We start from the raw sequence: 22,276 nt of genomic DNA, 5'->3' as shown, positions 1-22,276 counted from the left end.
TCTTCCCACTTGTTAATTCCAACATTATAATAGAACAAGAAATTATTCCTTCAGACCAAGTTAATAAGGAATCATGCATGTTAATTAAAGTAGACATTCAAAAAGCTTATGATAAATTTGACTGGATATTTCTTTGCAAATTCAAGGAAGCCTTTGGATTCTCAAAAAAATGTATCAATTTAGTATTTTACTACGTTTCTATGAGCCTAAAGTACCCATGCTCATAAATGGTCAGCCAAAAGGCTTCTTTCAAATCTTGAGAGGTGTTAGACAAGGCAATCTATTATTCCCATTCCTCTTTGTGATCATGGTCAAAATGCTAGGTAGAACCATTCATAAATAACATCAAGAAGGGAAAATTCAAGGCATTAGTCTTTGAAAATGCAGATAATATCACTCAATCAAGATTCATTAAAAAAAAAAATAGTTAGAAAGGAAAATGGCTTTTTAGTGAGGGTATAACAACATTGATAAAGTTGGTTTTAGCTTCCATACCAATATATCATATGTCCATTTTACCTATAAACTTTAATATCTACAAGAAAATTGATACAAAAATTAGGAATTTCTATTGGCGAGGCACTTTGGAAAATAAGAAAATACTTACAATTAAATGGGATAACATTTGTAAACCAAAAAAGGAAGGGGGTCTTGGCATCAAAAAATTGGCTTCACATAACCCTGCCTTAGGAGCCAAACTCTATTGAAACTTGACAAACGAAATTCATAAGAAATGGGTTGCTATCTTCTTAGATAAATAAGTTTTAGATGCATATCTCATTAACCTTTTTAGATTTGAAAATCATGTATCAGGTTCTAGGATTTAGAACTCCATTTTAGCATGCAGAGAAATCCTTGACAATAAACTCTCCTGTGATATTGGAGATAGGAGGGATCCCCTCTTTTGGGAAGACTCGTGGAGAGGATACACCTCTCTCAATTCAACCTAGGCTGATCCTTATGTTCAAAAAAATTTAAAAGAAGCTTGGGGTGATAGTTTAAGAAATTATATTGATATAGATGAAAATTCTCCAACTGGGATGGAAGTGGGGAACTGTGGATGGTTTTGACCTTTTAAATGAACAAAGGAAGAGGTACTATGAATCTCTCAAAGATAGAACATTCAACTTAAAAGATAGAAAGGATACAATCAATCTAGTCAATCAAGATAATTCTAAATTCTTGCTACAATTATGCGAGCATAAAACATACTTACCTAAGGCAGGAAACTTCTTATGGGAAGCCTTCTAGGAGCACGTTCTAACTATATAATGGTTTAGGAAAATGAGGTTGAAATGTCCTTCTAGATGTTAATTATGTAAATAGGATGTATAAAGAGTCAATCACATCCTCTTTAAGTGCCCTTATGCTATCACATGTTGATAAAACATATGTAACAAACTAAATTGTTCCACAATTTTTCCTAACATTTTAAAAGAGTTTTAAAACAATGGCCTTCTAGCATGCCCAACATTCTATATGAAGACATTTGTACAGTTGTCCCTACTATTATAATATGAGAATCATGGAAAGAGAGGAATAGAAGGTTATTCCAGGATAAATTGATGACTGTAAAAGCTCTTGAAAACAAAATAGAAGCTAGTATAGTTGAAACGTTGAACAAAAGATTAAGAAATACAAATCACTTCAAAGGAATATTCTCAATGTGGGATTGGCTGATTTGTCAAAACTAGACATGACTAATTATACACCCCTAGTTTGGCAAAGGGGGTAACAAAAGAAAATAAGCTAAACAAAATTGTAGGTGGGAACCAACAAGAGTAGGATGGTATAAAATAAATTTTGATGGGCCATCTAGAGGTAATCTAGGATAGGAATAGGCTATATAATTCACAATAGTAAAGGTCATATTGTTGGAAAACTGGAAAAAACTATTAGAGACACCACTAATAACATGGTAGAGATCATAACTTTATCAAAGGTTCTCCATCTTAGTATAGAGTTAGGTTCAAAAAATTGATAGTAGAAAGCAATAGATTTAATAGATTTAAAAATAACCAAGAAATCAAACCAATACACCTAAGGCTAGCAAATTCCTATGATGGATGCACTTAACTGCAATCTTGGGCAACCTATAAGGCATAACTCCTTCTTCATTTCATGCTTTGCAAAATCTAGGTAGGTTAACCTTGAGATTCTGATATATGGTACCAGTGCTAAAACATAAAATCTGAACCTATTGACAGTAGATGAAACCTTTATATCTTCTGGTACTTATGTAACAACATAGGAATGAAATAGCTACAAATCATAACCTATGAACCTATAAGCTAAGCGAGGGTTAATTCCTTTCAGCCCACTACAAAACATGAAAAACTAAATTGATTTGATTAAAAAGATTTGTGCAAATGACCTTCATTTCAGCTTGCACCTGATTTAGTGATCAATGCCTTATCCATTGCAACATAGAGTCACTACCAACAAGATGACCTAACTTGATTGACTTACAATTAAGTTTATCAACTAAAATACCCAAACTCCATTCTTACTAGCATCCCCTCCATACACCCAAAAACCCTATCAAATCATTGAAACATTTACTTAACTCCTTGAATTAAAAGCAACAACAAATCTGACACACAACTCATCCAAGCTATCTTAAATTAAATGAACTTTATTCATTCAATCACAAAGTTAATAGCATATGAAGAATTAGGAGACAAAATAAGAGAAAACAGATAATTCATTGTAAATCCCCTTTTGTATTTATCCTTGGAAGGATTGAATACATTAACTAGTAACACTGAATGAAATTCATGATATATTACTTGATCTATCATCAATCTTCATTATTTCAGAGAAACAAGACATGAAATGAAACTAGAAATCTACACAAGAGTGGATGTGTGACCTTCACAGCAAGAGCTCTGCTCAATAGATAGGAAGCAAAACCAACAACAACCTGGTCTCATAATAAAATTGGAAGCCTACTAGTTTCATAGAGAAAACTGCTAACAACCACAATGAATGAGAGAAAAGAAATATATAAAATGAATGAATTCCCGGATCTACTCTACAATAGTCATGTGTCCACTTGGAAAACTTTCCCAAGAAGTTAGAAACATCTCTCTAATCTCTCCCCACAATTGGTAAATCAAATCCTCACTCATTTTGCCTCCTAAAAGCATAAAATATCTTAGATATTTGATGGAACCATAATTGCTTGCACAAGACAAAAAACTCTAAAAAGTTCCATCAAAAGGCATGCAAATTGTGAAATACTAGAGGCAAAATACATCATTAGGTATCAAATTTCAAACATACTGAGCCAACCAAGCATATCAAGTGTATCATAACTAAATTCTATAACTGCACTAATGAAATCATTAGCTGCAACTAAGCATCCCACTAAAAATACAAAACCCCCTGTAACAACTATCCCTTAAGACCTGTGTAAAAACTAGCTCCAAAAATGGATAGCTCATCTCTTGCCGATTCCAACCATATATTGGAGTCCATATTTTGGGCAAAAAATGCTCCCTGATAGCCATTCAAAGTTTCAAGCTCCAACTATAGTTTTGCACATTAAAAAACAAAATTTTTTATTTAAAAAAAAAAACACTATAGTATAAACCATAGGTTTTAAACTTTATAACCTTGATATTTTGCAATTAACATGAACGACCCTTTCAAAACATTTGAATTAAATATTAAAAATAATATTTTATTGGCCTTTAAGTCCTCTCCTAAGTCCACTAGGTGCAAGATATATGCCACATGGCATGTTTTGATTGGCCCCCTTGGCCACTGGTGGGTCCCACAACTCTCGCCACTTTTCTATTTTTCTGGGACGTTGCCATGTCTCCACTGATGAATCCTCCCATTTTTTGATGGTGACATGGTGACCACTGGAATCTAGCAAGTCTTCTCTAGGGAGTATTCTGCGTCAGTCAAAACCATTGACTTTGCTTCAACTGGCCATAGCGGGACCCTCCTAATTATGGTAGTGGAGTATATTAACATTACAAAATGCCCCTTCACAATGAATGTGGGATAAACAACCAAGATTGTTACCTTAAAAATGCAAGCCTCCTTTCAGTGGCTTCTCCCTTATCTACGTTTAATTTAAGATATTCAAACAATTCTTTGTCACAACATAAAATGATCAAAGGGACAAAGCGGTGCTGAAGGATGTAATTATTTTTAAACCGCTTTCATGTGCATGATTGCCAATTACCTCTGATGTATTCTTTATTAACAGATAGACTTAATAGGTAACGACACCAGTAATGGGGAATACGCTTAAATGTTTGTCTCAGGCTTTGAATACTACTACTGCTTCTCAACTTTTGGCAGCTTGTTTGACAAAACATATCTAATTTTAGCATTTCCCTTGACCAAGTACAGGTCAGCTGATGGTTATTCGACCAGCCTGCATACATAGGCAGATTGGACATGAAGTTTAATTTATTATCACATATGCTTTGTCCCTTAAATACCTCTTAAAAACATCTCCTCATCACAAAACTTTGTTTGTCATTGTTTCAAGAAAAAGTAGTGGCTTCCTCCATCTGTTTGCAAGAGGACTCTGGCATCCCACGCATTCTCTTCGGACTCCCCATCTTCTCTCCCTTTCACTACTTTCAGCTCCTAAAATTGTTGTTAAATCTATCGAACTTGCTCCTTCTCCCACTTCCCCTGCCAAGATGTTGTCTTTCTTGGTCTCCCTACGGCTTCCTCCTTTCTCTTCATCACAGTTGATGGTGCAGATGCCATGCTCATTTTGACGTAGGTGCCATCTAAGACAAAGCTTTTTGGGTTCAGCACCCGGTTGCCAAACATAATGAAAAAAGAAAGACCAACCAGAAGAAGGACAATGAAAACCCCAAGCTTGATTACTCTTTGGATGATATTTAAATATGAAACTTGCAATCTTACAGATCTGCTTTGTTGACACTTCACTGAGATTAGAACCATCGATCCATTTTATTTGATGCAAATAAGTCATACATCTTAGAAAAAGAAGAATTTCGCACAGTTTTCAAGATAAGAGAATATGTCCTTTTTTTGTTGTTCAAGGAATACCAAATTTACTCCCGATTTCCTCCCAAGATCCCAACCTATTATCAGTAAATAAATCACTGATCAAAAAGATACCAAGACTTTTCCAATGCTTAACTAAGCAGCTCTGAGTTAGAGGCAATGGTTTATCATTAAGATATAATCCCCATCAAATAAACCTATCCACCACTGCATAAGAAGGGCGGGAGCCAATTGCAACTCTGTCTAACAGGACTGTGGAAACATGGCATCCTTCACTCCGATTGCATTGGTGTTCGATTATAGGATGCGTTTGGAGAGGAAATCACTTAGCTTTAAATTTCAATAAAGAATATTTGCTAAATGTATGTATTTGAGCCCTCTCAATAATTGATGCAAAGAATATTGACAATAATCCTCTGTCAAGAGCTAATGTGAACGTAATATTTGGTAGAAATATGTATCCATGAGTTTGTACAGAGTATAATCATCATTAAAAATTTCTACGGAGGTGCTCGAGTGATATCTTTAATTGTGACAATATTTTTATGATCCATGTGGCATAGGAGCTTTGTTTCATGGAGAATCATCTCTACATCTACTCTATTATCAAGTGCATTTCTCATCTTCTTGAAAGAAACTTCCTCATTTTTTTTAGAATCCATTATTGAGCAATTTACTTTTCATCTTATCAATCTAGCAAAATCAGTTAGGCCCCAAAGTGGGTCTGGCTAAAAAGAATTTTGTTTTCAAATGACTAACATTTCAAATTGATCTATTAAATATCTAACTTTGACCTAAAACCATCTGATCACTGTTGATTCAACTTTTAAAACTCAATTCGCCTCTTTCCTCAACTTGTCAACTTTATGTCAAGAGGTCCTTTCACTGGCTTTAAAAACTGGCTCTGAAACCAATAATACTATTTTTATGTTCTGCATTTTTGCACCATGTCAAATATCGTCTCATGACAAATTCTTAGTTAAAAGATATTGAATGTCAAAGTTGCCTTTTCATAATTTCCTGCAAGAAAACATGTCAAAAAAACTATAAAACATGTTCATATTTGGCTATGAAAATAGGGCAAATTGACACTTGGGGGCACAAAAATCGGGGCACTAGTTCACTGTCATGAGGAGAATATAAGTTTGGGATTAAGGTTCATGATGAATAAATGGGATCATTTGGTGAATGGTCAAAGTGGGCTACTCAAATTTGCAAAATTGGAAACACTGGCAGAAAAACATTTTTTGTGAATGGGGAAAGGACTTGGGAAAGTGTACAGATGGATTTGTCAAGATTTGAAAATTGGCACACTTAAATAATTTTCACAGTAGAATATAATGGTACAATCCATTCAATCTCACCTATCACAGAATTAGAGATATGACATCACGAACAGGGGTACTGACCAATCTGCATTTCTTGACACTAGTAAAAAGTTACAAATTACATTTGAAATCGTGTTCAAAAACTAATCAAATAGATTTTTCATAAGCTCAAAATTGAAACATAGCAAGTCTCTAACCTCAAGAATGAAATGCAAAAGGAATTTTCTCATTTTAGTCAACTGGGTCAAAGTTATAATAAGTCAAACAGGGTCTCCTAGAATTATGAACAATTAACATCAGCATGACAAAAATAAACAACCAACTTTGAGGGATTCAAAACCTAGTCAAAAGATATCAAAATGATTTGAAATCTAAAAAATAGGTTCTTTGGTATGGATATTAAACACTCCCAAAGTCATGAGTCATGAAACTATACTGGGTGTGAGATATTCAATTGCAAACAAGGCCTCTTGTTACCGTTTGACACTTTGGCAAAAATGCAGAATTGGACATTGCTCAAAACGGGACTTCACAGAATGGCTTGGAATGACAATTTATCTTTATGGGACAAGTGGATATACTGAATGCGAGATGTTAGAAACATTAAATACCTCTTAGGTCTCAAAAGGATAGTCGGGTACACATGCATTAAAAGGCTCTTATAGGGCTTGATTTTCAACAATGGTACTCAAAATCAAGGCTTCAATTTTGAGTCCCAATAAACTCTACCGTTGATAAAGTTTTTTAAAGAGGTTGAGTTTAAACATATATATGGGGAATGCAATAAGAAGGTAGATCAATTAGCTAATTTAGGAATTGGTGACCTAGAATTTAGAGAATGTTTCACTCGATTTTGATCCAAAATTAACATGTTTGATGGTTTTCTTCTTTACCTTTCGGCGCTAACATAGCATAGACATAATATAGTTTTGTATAACACCTCACTCTTAATTCACTATTTGAACTTTAAAGGTAAATGTAGTATATTATAATCCGAATGAAAAAATAAACTATCAATTTTGACCCATATCGACACATATATGATAATAGATTTTACTTCAATTATGAAACATTTGTATAAGATGATAGGCTAGTAAATAGAGTTTTTATAGCTGTTTAGCAATCATATTATACTTTAAGTGACCTAGAATTAAGATTTAAGCATTAAAGTAATCCTTTACAAGGAATATCAAAATGATAAAAAGTCTAATATTGAAGTACTCTAATATGGTGTATCTATTAAATTGGCAGGATTCATAATTGAAATAGAAATGAATTGATAATATTGATTTAAATACACATTTTTAATAATATCATGCATGTAAATGAGATGCTTGTACACTTGGGTTTTTAGGAACCTCAATAAACTAAAAAATTATATGTTAACCTTGTAATTAGTAATAAAAATGAAGTGCATACTAATATTATTTCGAGTAACTATAAATAACCATGCATTCTAACAATGATAAATTGATGTGTTAGCATATAATAAAGAGTCTTGTATTTCTAATGATATTGAGAATCATTATATTATGATAAATACGTAGTATGTCTCCTTTTCCATTTCTCATCAATGCACGAATCTCTTTAGGACTAACAATGATCTTAGCTATAAAGGATTTGTAGGATTTTTTTTTTTAATCATTATAAGGTGGTTGAAGCAAATAAACTCTATGAACATAGAGATGATTTTGAGCAAAAAGAGGAAAATATGATACAGTGTGAAATATTTTGGTGAAAACCTTGTTTATTGTAAGGAATCAAATGTTATTCCCAATATTTGAGATTAGTTCATATCACCGATATGATCAATATATATTGTTAGAGAAGGAATGTCTTCTTAAGTCCTTGTTCATAAGAAGACAAGACACATGTATTTATAAGAAGGAAGGATGCCAACATCCCAAGCTATACTGGGGGTTTCTTCCTTGTTCTTTTTCCCCAAGTGCATGCACTTTGAATGGAGAAAATACAATGTAAGAAGTTAAAGTTATTAATATAAATATTGGCAATAGCCTTTTATCGACCAAAATAATAATAATGATATTTAATTTCATATAATAATAATCCTTTCGAATAATACTGTTGTAATAAATAGTAAATAGTAAATATAAATAAATCTAATAACTATGCATTTACAATCTAAATACATGTCTAATATATTCAATTATGACTTACTCATTTAGTATTATCCATCCATGAGTCATTTGTTTAATACTTATAGTTAAGTCTTAACTATTGATGAAATAAATTAGTATTATATATTAATAGATGGGTAAATGATAAAGAAGTCAATTAATTTAACCAAAACTCACATACCTTGGTCATGTTGTTTAAAGACACAAGGTATAAAAATGAAAGACCATGTTTCACATGAGGGAAAAAGACTATTACTATGGACATTCAACCAAATAGATCACTGAGGGAGTGAGAAGTAAAAGTCATCACAAAAAAATGTGAAAAGGAGGAAAAAATTTTAGATTACATTCATTGAACAACTTTCTAATTTAGTATCATCAACTTTTCACAATCCATACAATGTACTTTTTTATATGGGTTTGATTACGTAATAGTTTCTTTACCATCAATGTTTTGGATCACACTCAATGATCTATCATTTGAATGCAAGAGAGAAAAGGAAAAGCAAAAAAAAAAAATCTAGTCCGCATCAGCGTAATCAACAACATATACAAATGAGACTTCCAAAAGTGATGTTCCTACAATTCTAATCATATATAGATAATCACAATAGATAAATAAATATTACAATCATTGAATAGAGTTTTGTATCACAAAAAAGATGGTGAGTGAGAAACCAAGATACAAGATTGAAGGATGTCTCTCTTCAAGGTAGTACAATACCATTGAAAAGGTGATAATTAAGAAAAGGTGAATTATATTTTTCATCACTTGTAGATTATCTCATGTTAGCTTCCATATACAATGTATATGTCTTGCATCGTCAAATAATAAATCATAATCCATTAGATGAATGGATGTGCACTCAGTAAGAGTTCAACAAACAATACCAATAATAATGGATTTCAATCATCTTCCTTAAATGTTAGCTTTCACATGTACTCTCCTCTAGCTACCATTGATTATTTAACCTTCTAAGAATCCCTTTAAAAGTCCTTCAAAACCCATGTGAAATTAGAACCAAGCAGTGTATTTAACCTTAATGATTCATAACATTTAGAGACAACTGCAGTTCTAGTACATAAGGAAATCATATTCAACCTAATTGGTAGCAATTGAATGAGTTGATTTATCTAAACAATTATAATTCCTTTTTGGAATAGAAAGAAGACATCTATGCCTATTCATCATGCAAATATAGTACTGTTGAGGAGACTACTACCACTTGTTGGTCTACACAATTACTTTCTTAGTTTGAGGCTTGAAGTTAATTTCCCTAACTATTACCATCTTTCTCCTAATAAGAAAAACAATACATTGCATGGGTTTAGAAACTCATTTGAATCTAAATTGAAGGTGTATTATGTTTATTTTTCTATATTATATATGTATACTTTACTACTATTTTATAAATAAAGAGTTGTAAATATTCTAGAATTTTTGATATATCCCTCATCTCCTAATATCATTTGTTCTAATATAGGTTCTTTTTTGTGCATTGACTCTTTACCTATGACTGCATTTTTCTTTTTATTTACAAATGTGACAATTAAAGTTAGCTACATCTTTTAAGAAGAATGCTTATTTTTTGGTTTTCAATTCAATCATGTTTAAAAAATTTATATCAACATTTTGAATCAAACTCTATGATCCATCATTGTCTTAGTTGAAAGAAGAAACATCACTTTTCACCAATACACTCACAATTTAAATATAAAATCAAGCTATACAAGATACTTATTTCAAACATATCCTTCTACCAAGGTGTTCCATTATTCTACATTACTTTGAACTATTTTTTCAAATAGTTCATATGATCCATTCTTAGCTATTTTGTCAACAAATCATATGTGTTCTCCATGCTTCCTACATGTATGCATGAAAAAAAGAGAGGCTATAGATTTTGGTTGAGATTCTACTTAGCGTTTTTCCCAATTGTAATTATTTTTCTTTCCACTCCACCACCACCCCTCTTGTTTTTATCATTAGATATGTATTACATGTCCCATAGACAACTTGAAATGACAAACATGTACTAAAAAAAACTAATTTTTACTCAAAATAATTTAACAATAGTAATAGTACTTAACTCTGTAGCTCCATATGATACTTTGTTATGCCCTTTACTCCACCTAAAAATCATTTGTACTTGCTCTTCTCCTTCATGAACTTAAAACTTATTCACTTCTACTCAAAAATTCCCCTCATAGTCTCTTGTGTCCTATACCAAAGTTTACTACCCTTTATGCTTTGATGGAAATCCATATATAGGAAGATTCCATAAAAAAGTGTGGGTTTCCATATCCTTTTAATCTAATTCATTTCCCTACTTTCTCTTTGTCCATTATTGCACATTTGATAAATGTAGAGAGGCGATGCCATTCACATTAATGGCATGATGTGAAATGCTCAATAGATCAAACTGAATCACTCTAAAATGTTTGATAGTCTTATAATACCCTTCTTAGTAGGACGTGTTATGATGAAGTATCTACGTGTCTTAATAAGGGTTTCCAACACACAACTCAGGGGCTTTACTCCTTTGTAATTTGATTGCATGCCTATAAGAACCTAGGTGTCAAGGTTGAGGATTGATGATGACCCTAATCACTCTACAAGTTTGACATAAATGAGTTTTAGCTCGGGTTTTCTCTTTTGCACAAATTATGGTTGGGAATAATTATTTTTTGGATTATTTTTAATACATAGCCAAACCTTCCAAACACTACATTGTCACACATAGTTATTATTAATTATGGAGTTATAGAATTAATCAACTCATTTTCTAATAATGAAATATCAAACAAGAATATAAAATAATCTCACAAAGCCCTTTTTGAACTTCTATAAAGTCTCGAGTCTTCTTATTAGTTTTTTTTTTGGTTAAAAAGGGAAAATTTTCATAAAATAATTATTTTTTATTATATAAATTCCATTTTTCCTTTTTATTATAGATTTTTTGTTATTATTTTATTATAAGAATGAGTATTTAATTGAATTGAAATTAGTGAGAATATTTTTTTAATAATTAAATTATAATTATCAAAGGAATCTATGAAATAATTATGTGTATTCAAATGACAATAAATTAAGTGATTTTTGGCATCACCAAGTATTGACATTGTCCATTCAAGCTAATATCCCTATAATTAAAAATGTCCATTCAATTTTAAATTTTAATTAATTTTTTTTATTAAATAATTTATATTGTTTTACTAATTAGTCAGTATAACATTGTTTTCGATTCAAAACTCTCATACCTCCTAAATTAACTATACTCTTGAAACAACTCACTGGTCCAAAGACCTTGCATATTTAAGGACCACTATAACATGATATAATATTCAAACCTGTTGGCATAAAGTTATTTGCCATTAGTGACAACACTTTTCTCACAGTATTAACCGAGTAAAGAAGAACTCAGTGTTAACCGAGTTCAGTCGGTTAACATAGAACTCAGTGTTAACCGAGTTCAGTCGGTTAACATAGAACTTAGTATTAACCGAGTTCAGTCGGTTAACATAGAACTTAGTATTAACCGAGTTCAGTCGGTTAACTAAGAACTCAGCATTAACCGAGTTCGGTCGGTTAATTAAGAACTCAATATTAACCAAGTAAAGACGGATGCAGTGTTAACCGAGTTCGGTCGGTTAACATGGGACTCAGTGTTAACCGAGCTCAGTCGGTAAACAAAGAAGTTTGTTCTACCGAGTTTGTTTTGCTATTCGGCCGACTCAGTTAAATTTTGTCTACTTTTATTCAGCCGACCATTGCATGTAATTTTAACCAGGATGGTATATATATGTAATGTATTGTATCATTCTAGAGGAATAAAAATATATGAAGTATGTGTGTGATATATGCGAAGTATGTGAAGAATGTGTGCGAAAGCATGTAAGTTGAATTTTGAAGGTTTTCAGCAAGGTTAGCATTGGAGCAGAATTGTTTTATCAGTCATATCAAGGACAATCAGAGCATAGCAGATCTTATCAGCAATCAGTTGTATTCAGATCCACTGTTTCATTCTAACAGGTGAATCAGTTTTTATAAATCCTTTAACAGGGTAGACTTAACAGTCTTTGTACTAAATCTCCTAACAGAGTGCAGACTTATGAAGTATGTTTCAAATCCTTTAACAAGGTGGATATAACAATCCTTTATGCTCCTAACAGGGTAGATCACCAGAAGTGATCATTGTATGCCTTAACCGGCTAACTTCCTACTGCAGTAAAGAAGATTTGTGGGTTTCATCCCCACCCCAGTTTTACTTTCTATTTTGGAAGGTTTCTGGGTCACCAAAATCTCTGTGCTTATGTGTTATGAATGTTTACATACTGTAGATTAGATGATTAAAATATTTTACTGGTTAATATGAATTGATTTAAGATTTTATGTTTACTGATTCACCCCTCCCCTCTCAGTAAACTGTTATATCTTGAATATTTCCAACAATTGGTATCAGAGCTAACTTGGTTCTCAGGACATAGCTTGACAGCTTGAGCAAAGATCAAAGTCAATGGAGATATTCAGATTGGAGAAAGTTATAGAAAATGAAAAGTTAGATCTTGAAATGGCCATGGTTCAACTTAAAGAAGCAAAGGAACATCTTTCTCAATCCCTAAAAAGAAGAAAGGATCTTGCAAAACAAATGAATGATCATCAGTATGTTGAAGTGAAGATTGAAGACCTGTTACCATCAAGCAATTCAGAAGAAGTTGACCAAGCAATCAAAGAACTTCTAGAAAAGAATGGATCTCTGCAAGAAGAGGTAAGAAAGCTTAAGAGAGAACAAGAAATACAGTCAATCAGGCTATGTGAAGCTTTGGATCAAAGAAACAAAGCACAAGAAGAACTGGAAAATAGAAGTCATGAAATCCGCAATCAAACTCATCAGTATGAAGATCTCATAGACCAACTCACCAATGCAAATGAAGAGATCAGGATTCTCAGAGCACAAAATGAAAGTCTACAGAATGACTTGAGATTAGAAAGACAAATCAATGAAAGCTTGGAAAATGACCTAATCTCTGAAAGGATGATGAAATCTCAGGTAGATGTAAATCAATTGAATGAGCAGAATCTTCAAAGACAAACAAGCAAAGCTGGTCTTGGATACAAAGAAGCTGGTGAATCCTCCAAGCAAGGTGAACAAAGGAATAAAAGATCTATTTGTAATCATTGTGGCAAGATAGGTCATACATCAAACAAATGCTGGAGCAATGGGAAAGCAAAATTCAATGGTAAGTGCTTCAACTGCAATCAGCATGGTCACAAGGCAAATGAGTGTAAAGAAAAACCAAAATTTGAAGGCAATTGTTACAAATGCAAAAAGCATGGTCACAAGGCATTCCAGTGTAAATCCAAATCATTCAATCCAGCTGAACAACTTGTCAAAGCCATATTCGGATGGGACTACAATACCTGGTGCAGATGTCACTATTGTGGAGAGTATGGACATACTGGCATGAATTGTGCCAGACATCATCTAAGAAAAAAGGACACAACTGTAAGGTGCTATACATGTACAGAACTCGGTCATATAGCCAAAAATTGCATGAATATCAAAAGAATTGAAGATGAAAAGAAAATCAAAGCAGATAACATTCGAAAGCAAATGAAGCAGCAATGGATTCCAAAATCTACCGAACAAGATAAGTCAGATAGGAGTGTCACTCAAGAGATGGGTGACTCTACCATTTCCAATTAGTATTCATATAAGAAACATTGGAACTGCATCTTCCAAGATTTATCCTATGCAGCTCCAAAGGAAGAAGATGAATCAAAACAGTATTGTAGATACACTCTGACTCCAGGACGGTTCAATACTTTACCAAGTTTGGTTGGATGTAACAAAGCTTCATTAACCGAGTAGCAGTTACCGAGTTGAATTGGTAAAAGACCTTGCCGAGTTCGGTCGGTCACAACTAAGTTTCATTAACCATGTTGTATCAACCGAGCAAGGTCGGTTCGTGACCTAACCGAGTAAGGTCGGTACTTCAATATTTTCTTTCGATCGCCGAGTCGATAATATCTACCGAACTAGTGGATGACAACCTGTCATTTCTTCTGCCATCATACCAAAACATTTATGGCAAATTTGTTATCAAAAGGGGCAAAATTTGATCTAAATTTTTACTGCGAACAAAGAGCTAAGGTATTTTCTGCAATTTCAGAGCGAGCTTAAGACATTTCAGAGCGAATTTTTCAAAAGAGTGAAAGAATCAATTCAGAATTTTTCTACACCTACCAAGTAACAATGGCATCCGGAAGTGGAAGCTCTAAGACTAAGAAAGGCTCAGAAATGCTGGTTAGAGGAGAGGAATGGAAGGAGCCGAACTTCAAATTAGCACCAGCTGTTGCAGAATCACTGGACCCTAATGGTGCCCAATCTCAAATTCCTTCAAAGGTACTTCTTGTCAATGATATAAGATTTCATTTTAAATGCTCTATTCAAGAACTTGGAAACTTAGAAATTGATAATGCCCTAGGTGAAATGAGCATAAATGGAAACCTAAAACCCGAACATAAGCATCTTGAAACAAAAGGGTTAACCCACATTTTGCACTTGCCAAGGAAATTTCAAGTTAAATGGGTTAGGTATGTACTCAGTCGAGTTCACAATGGCCAATTGTGGTTAGAGCAACCAGTGCTCATCACAAAGAAAATGATTAAAAAAATTACAGGACTCCCCATGCTAAGCAAAGCCAAGGCTACCAAAACCCTAGGTCGGGAGGAATTGCAGAAACTGACCCAAGCAGAATGGGATGGTAGGGGACTTAAGCTGAATACTGTAGCTGACGTCGAATTGAGATTTGGCATTCACGTCATTGCTCACAAAATCTATAGTTCAAGCCGTCCAAACAGTGTACCCTGTGAAGCTGTGGATCTAGCGTACAAAATAGTGAAAAAGAACTTAGAATTTGATTTATCAGAATTACTTTTATCCCAATTCAATAAGAATATGGAAAGCATTAGAACGTCCAAGAACAATCCCTGCAAATTCGGTTCTCTTTTGATTTGTTTATTCTTCTATATTCAGAAATCTTTTCCATCAAAGGGATCAGTAGTATGGAGAAAAGATATACCAATTCTTTATCAGATAAACGAGTTCATTGCAGAACTAGGTGAAAATTTTGATATTATTTTGGATAACTATTTTGAAGAATTTAAGGAAAAGATGAATCATAGGTTCTGAATTCCACCCAAACTAGTTGAAGAATACAAGGAAGACATATGCTTCATGGTAGATTGCGACAAGGTATACATTCAGGCAGCCAGGCCTCGAGTAGCATGGGTGAAACCTCTTCCCTATGAGGTAAAAATTGACGAAGCCAGGGATATCATAGAAGCACTGGTGAATGAACCAGTAGACCCAAGGCAACCAATTTTTGGAACATATGATCAAGCTAAGGCCAGAATTGAGCTCCAAATTAAAATCCCTCAGGCCATTAGCAAAGGAAAGAGAAGAATAACCCAACTGATAACAGAAGGCAAAGGAGAAGACGAAGAAGAAGAAGAGGAAACCGAGTCAGACAAGGAAAAGGAGCCTCAACAAGAGAAAGGCAAGGTGATCATCACCAAACCTAAAAGGCAAGCCTCTGCAGTCTTCTCCAGGAGAACAAGACAAGGAAAGAAAGAACTTGTGCTTGTTAAGCCTCCACCTACATTTGAGGATAGATTGAAGCAATTAGAAGCAGGTGCTAGCTTCACAAACTTCAAAGCATTGAAGTTTGAAACCAGAACAGAACAAGAAAAGATGCAGATTGAGGAACTGGTACTGAACAAGATGGGTAAATGGAAATACTCACCGGACCAGATAGCCTCCCAGATCTCCAAAGAACTATTGGAGAGGTTGCAAATTAGATGGGAAGCTGCAACCAAGACTGTAAAAGACATCTATGAGCAGACACTGATGAATCTCCTGCCGAGTTTCACTAATGCTGAAGTGAAAGCATCACTGAAAGATCACGAAGGCAATATGATGATTAGATTCCACACCTGTTTGATACTTGTCAAAGACATTGAGCATGTGGTAAATGATGCAACAAACATGTGGAAAAACATCTATCATCTACACAAATCCAGTGATGATACTGTTGAAATCAAGGACACTGACAACAGTGATGATGATGAAGATGATAATGATATTGAAGATATTCCAGAAGATCTTCATTCAATCATGTTCGAAGTGGAAGAAGAGGCTAAGAAAGAATTAGAGGAAGAAGAAGCTGAAAGAGAAATGGAGGAGAAAGAACAAGCAATGGAAGAAGATCCAGTACAAATTGCAGCTGAACTCATTGCATCTCCTCCACACTCTCCATCCAAAACAGTTACATCAACTATGGAAATAGCTTCTACTGGTAAGTCCTCTTAGCTCCTTGTACCATCTATGCAAGTGCCAATCACTTCATTAACCGAGCTGCAGCCACCTTCATTAACCGAGTCTCCATCAGTCTCTGCAGTAAGTTCATCATGCACATCAACCTCTACTGCAGAATGTATAATAAGTGTACCTACAGATACTACAATTTTGACTTCTCTTAATCAAATTTTGGCAACTATTAGCTCTTCCACTCCATCCTGTACAACAACATCAATTTTTGATACCATTTGCACATCTCTTAGTCTTCCTATACATAGTCCTATTCCAGTCTTATCAGCCAGCCCTGCCTCATCAACTATAGTCTCAGTTCACAAGGGTCAAGATAAAGTCTTTGCTGAAAAAACAAAAGGATACATGTTTTCCAGCAAGACACTGGATGAGGAAATTGATTTGGATAAGGACATTATTCTTCCTAAAATAGATCTTGATACAGCATCAGTTGATGAAATGAGAATGCTCAGTCAGCTATTAGAGCAGAAGGCTAGGCAGAAACAGCTACGGCATGAAAGAGATCTGGAATATAGCATCATTGAGAGTGCCAAAAATATTATAACAGAGGCTATAGGTGTTGAAGTAGATTCTACTCAACACATTTTGATTCAGTTGGAAGAGGCTGTAAAAAAATTCAATGAGGATACCTCTGGCCAAGAAAAGTTGATTGAAAAGGCAGAGAAGAAATTTGACAATAAGGTGCTTGAGCACATTGCTCAACATATTGCATTAAATCAGGTAGAATTGTCTACAATTTTGAATAATTTTGAGAATTCTTTTAATAATGTAACTTCACTTTTTGGAAAACTCTGTGATGTTACTAAGTATACCAAGGATATAAAAGAAAAGTTGAATAAAATTGATGAGGATATGAAGGTCAGTGCCCAAGTGCTGCAATCTGACCTCAGTACAAGTTCATCCCATCATCATAAAATAAGATTTTTGTTGGAGAAACAGGCAGAATTGTTGAGAGAGGAAGCGAGAATCAGGTCTACTCTCATAGATATCCAGAATATGATTCTTCCTGTCATGACTTCAATGCAAAAGCATATTGCTCATTCCAGAACATTGATTCATGACAACAATTTCTCAGTTGCAGATCATATGATTGAACTTTCTGCAGAAATTCAAATTGCACTCTCCTCCAGCAAAATTTTGCAAGAAAATTGGGATAAGACTTTGGCTCTTATTCTCAAGGTACATTCAGAATTTCTCTCTCATTTTGAAATCTCAGTGTAAATATATGTTATTTGGCATTATTGTCAAAAAGGGGGAGACAGAACTTCAGAACTTCAGAGCCATCCGTGCAAAGATATATGTATTGATCTGTAAATACTGTGCATATTGTATGGGGGAGACATACATCTAATAAGATCTACAATTTTGGAAACTTTTTATGTATGTCAATTTCTGTACATAAACCTTGATACATAATTGTTTTTGTCACTAATGCCAAAGGGGGAGATTGTTGGCATAAAGTTATTTGCCATTAGTGACAACACTTTTCTCACAGTATTAACCGAGTAAAGAAGAACTCAATGTTAACCGAGTTCAGTCGGTTAACATAGAACTCAGTGTTAACCGAGTTCAGTCGGTTAACATAGAACTCAGTGTTAACCGAGTTCAGTCAGTTAACATAGAACTTAGTATTAACCGAGTTCAGTCGGTTAACATAGAACTTAGTATTAACCGAGTTCAGTCGGTTAACTAAGAACTCAGCATTAACCGAGTTCGGTCGGTTAATTAAGAACTCAATATTAACCAAGTAAAGACGGATGCAGTGTTAACCGAGTTCGGTCGGTTAACATGGGACTCAGTGTTAACCGAGCTCAGTCGGTAAACAAAGAAGTTTGTTCTACCGAGTTTGTTTTGCTATTCGGCCGACTCAGTTAAATTTTGTCTACTTTTATTCAGCCGACCATTGCATGTAATTTTAACCAGGATGGTATATATATGTAATGTATTGTATCATTCTAGAGGAATAAAAATATATGAAGTATGTGTGTGATATATGCGAAGTATGTGAAGAATGTGTGCGAAAGCATGTAAGCTGAATTTTGAAGGTTTTCAGCAAGGTTAGCATTGGAGCAGAATTGTTTTATCAGTCATATCAAGGACAATCAGAGCATAGCAGATCTTATCAGCAATCAGTTGTATTCAGATCCACTGTTTCATTCTAACAGGTGAATCAGTTTTTATAAATCCTTTAACAGGGTAGACTTAACAGTCTTTGTACTAAATCTCCTAACAGAGTGCATACTTATGAAGTATGTTTCAAATCCTTTAACAAGGTGGATATAACAATCCTTTATGCTCCTAACAGGGCAGATCACCAGAAGTGATCATTGTATGCCTTAACCGGCTAACTTCCTACTGCAGTAAAGAAGATTTGTGGGTTTCATCCCCACCCCAGTTTTACTTTCTATTTTGGAAGGTTTCTGGGTCACCAAAATCTCTGTGCTTATGTGTTATGAATGTTTACATACTGTAGATTAGATGATTAAAATATTTTACTGGTTAATATGAATTGATTTAAGATTTTATGTTTACTGATTCACCCCTCCCCTCTCAGTAAACTGTTATATCTTGAATATTTCCAACACAAACCAACATGATTGCATCAATTTGGAACAATGTTGTGAACTATATTAACTATCCTCCATTTTAGGCCTACAATTAGCCCTATTATGCAAAGGAAGTATTCAAAATACAACTTGTCACAATAAACCATAAATTGAAATTTGTTTGATGGTATACAATATTCATTTTGATTCTTATTATAATATCTTTAAATTGTGTTTATCAATATTAGACTTTGATGCCAAATTTCTGGTGTCAGACATATTTCTCATGCAATAAGTTTATTGATGAACAAACATTTCTAGTGAATTGAAACCTCTAAGTTATATGTTAATCAATGATTATATTATCAAACTTTATTGTAAAGAAGTAGTAATAATTTATTTTGTCATTTTGTTTGGGTGATTGATTTTTAGTGACTAACTATTTAGTCATTTTTGTTTAGACGATTAATTATTAGTGACTAATTATTCAGACATTTTCATTTGGTTGATCTTGTGATTTTACCTAATGACCAAATTAATCACTTATTTAGTCACCTATAGTTTTAGACTACAAATAAATAGTAGAATATGATCAATTTTAGTCACATGACTAAAAATTTTAGTGGCATGACTAAATGTACTAGTATAGTCATATATTTGCCAAAATGTACTAGTGAAACTAGACCTCACACTACATGGAGTGAGATTTTCTTTTAATACTTTTGTTTATCCCTAAATTAGTCCCATGTATACAAGAAAAATACAAGAACAAATGTCACAAACAAAAATGACCATACATTAAGCTAATTTGATTGCCTAGTGTGGGAAAGAAACAATATGTGTTTTCTAAAAAGCATTTAGAAACTTTTAACCAAATGCAGAATGTAAGGCGAGACTCCACAATATTTTCTTAGCATACTCTTGGAGTTTGTGCTAAAATGAGAGATTTGGAATAAGATATGGACATTGAGAAATGAATTTGGTTAGATGTTGTGGTTGTGACTATCCTAATAGACGATAAATGTCTATAAAGAAAAATAAATCCAAGAACTTAAATAGGAAAACATATGAGCACTCAAATTAGATCGAACTTGGATCATATTCTACTCTTAATTAAAATAACACATTTCAATATATAATAATTTATTCATCTTTAAAACACTTAAATTATATAAAAATATAATTACATAAATAAAGATAGGTTATACACAAAGATGTAATAAAGTTCTGTATTGCATAAAAATGTAATAAATGGAATAAACACTAAGCAACTAACATCTATTCCAACATGATTATGCAAACTTCAAAATATGCAAGAGAACATATAAATAAGCGTAACATGAAATCAAAATAGCTTAATCTACTAATGCAAACCTCATGAAATCACCAAGTGGAGATGATTTCATTGTTGTAGGATGTGGTTGCTCACAAATCCTGCAGCATAACAATGAGATAAATAGTAGATGTGGAAATGAGGAGAGAGCTCTCCTTTTATAGGAAAATGGATGCAATGGACGGATAATATTAAATGCAAGATGGAGGGCTAGGATCTCTTAGGATTGATGAGGTGGCCAATGAGGTGGAGGCCAAGTAGTCTCCACATGGATTAGGGTTTTTGACTATTCAAAGGGGGAAATATGCTCACACATGTGTGAGAAACCTTTGATGGTGACATGATCAATGACAAGTGTAAGAGGTGTGAGAAGCATGGCTTCTCACACATGTGTGAGACAACTTGATTCTCATGCAAGAGGACAAGTGTGCAAGAGGTGTGAGAAACATGGTCTCTCACACATGTGTGAGACACCTTGACTCTCATGCAAGAGGACAAGTGTGCAAGAGGCATGAAAGACATGAGGGGTGAGGAAAATGTGAACATCACTCACACATAGGATTAAAAGGGTGATTAGCAAGGTGATTAGGAAAGGTAAGCCTGATTAAGGAAGTAGATAGGTTTAGAAATATGGGTTAGGTTAGAGTAGTGTGGTTAGGTGAGGGTCAAAGTTAGGAGCCATGTGATCAAATAGGATTAAATTTAATATTTAATTCCAAGTGAGACTAGGAAAGGGATTAATTAAGTAAACGAAGTACTTAATTAAAGTGAATGGATTAGGATTTAAATAAACCTTAGTTTATTTAAATCAAGGAACGGCTAGGATTTAAACAAACCTTAGTTTATTTAAATCAAGGTAAGGCAAATGTAATTAAATAAATGTAAATTTATTTAATTAAAAGTAGGGTAATTAAATAAATAATAAATATTTATTTAATAGGTCATGAAATAGATATTTGGACAATTTTAGGTGTCTACAAGTTCTAACTATATTTTTAGTTTTAGAAATTTCTTTTGATAAGCTTATTGTTATTTGTAAGCTAGATGACTTTTAATCTTATGGATGATTTTTCATTGACAATCTATTGATTTCTCATCTCTTATGCAATTTAGTTCTTCGCATTGTTTGAATAGAAAAGAAACATCATAGTTATAATAATTCTTTATCTAAAACATGTAATAAATAAGTATATAATAAGAATAAGTCAAGCAATGTATATAACAAATTAGTACACAAGTACATATAATTTATACCTCTTTATTACATGGAATTATGTGGCATGATTTGTGACCAATTTCACGTAATGATCTTTACATACTTTCTCTTTTTCACCAACAATGCTCAAATATATATATATATATATATATATATATATATATATATATATATATATATATATATATATATATATATAAAGAACATATATACTAACCAAGGAGATGAGACACCATTGCTCTCATTATAAATTTAAAATTTGAAATAAAATTGAGCACACCAAGCCACACATCTAAATATTATATTTTAAAGTATATC

Source organism: Cupressus sempervirens, chromosome 5 (genome assembly GCF_028749045.1).
Source record: "Cupressus sempervirens isolate cs-2001-9-10 chromosome 5, ASM2874904v1, whole genome shotgun sequence".
Lineage (NCBI taxonomy): Eukaryota > Viridiplantae > Streptophyta > Pinopsida > Cupressales > Cupressaceae > Cupressus > Cupressus sempervirens.
The sequence above is the reverse complement of the archived record's forward strand: the minus strand, read 5'-3'. Positions refer to the sequence as shown.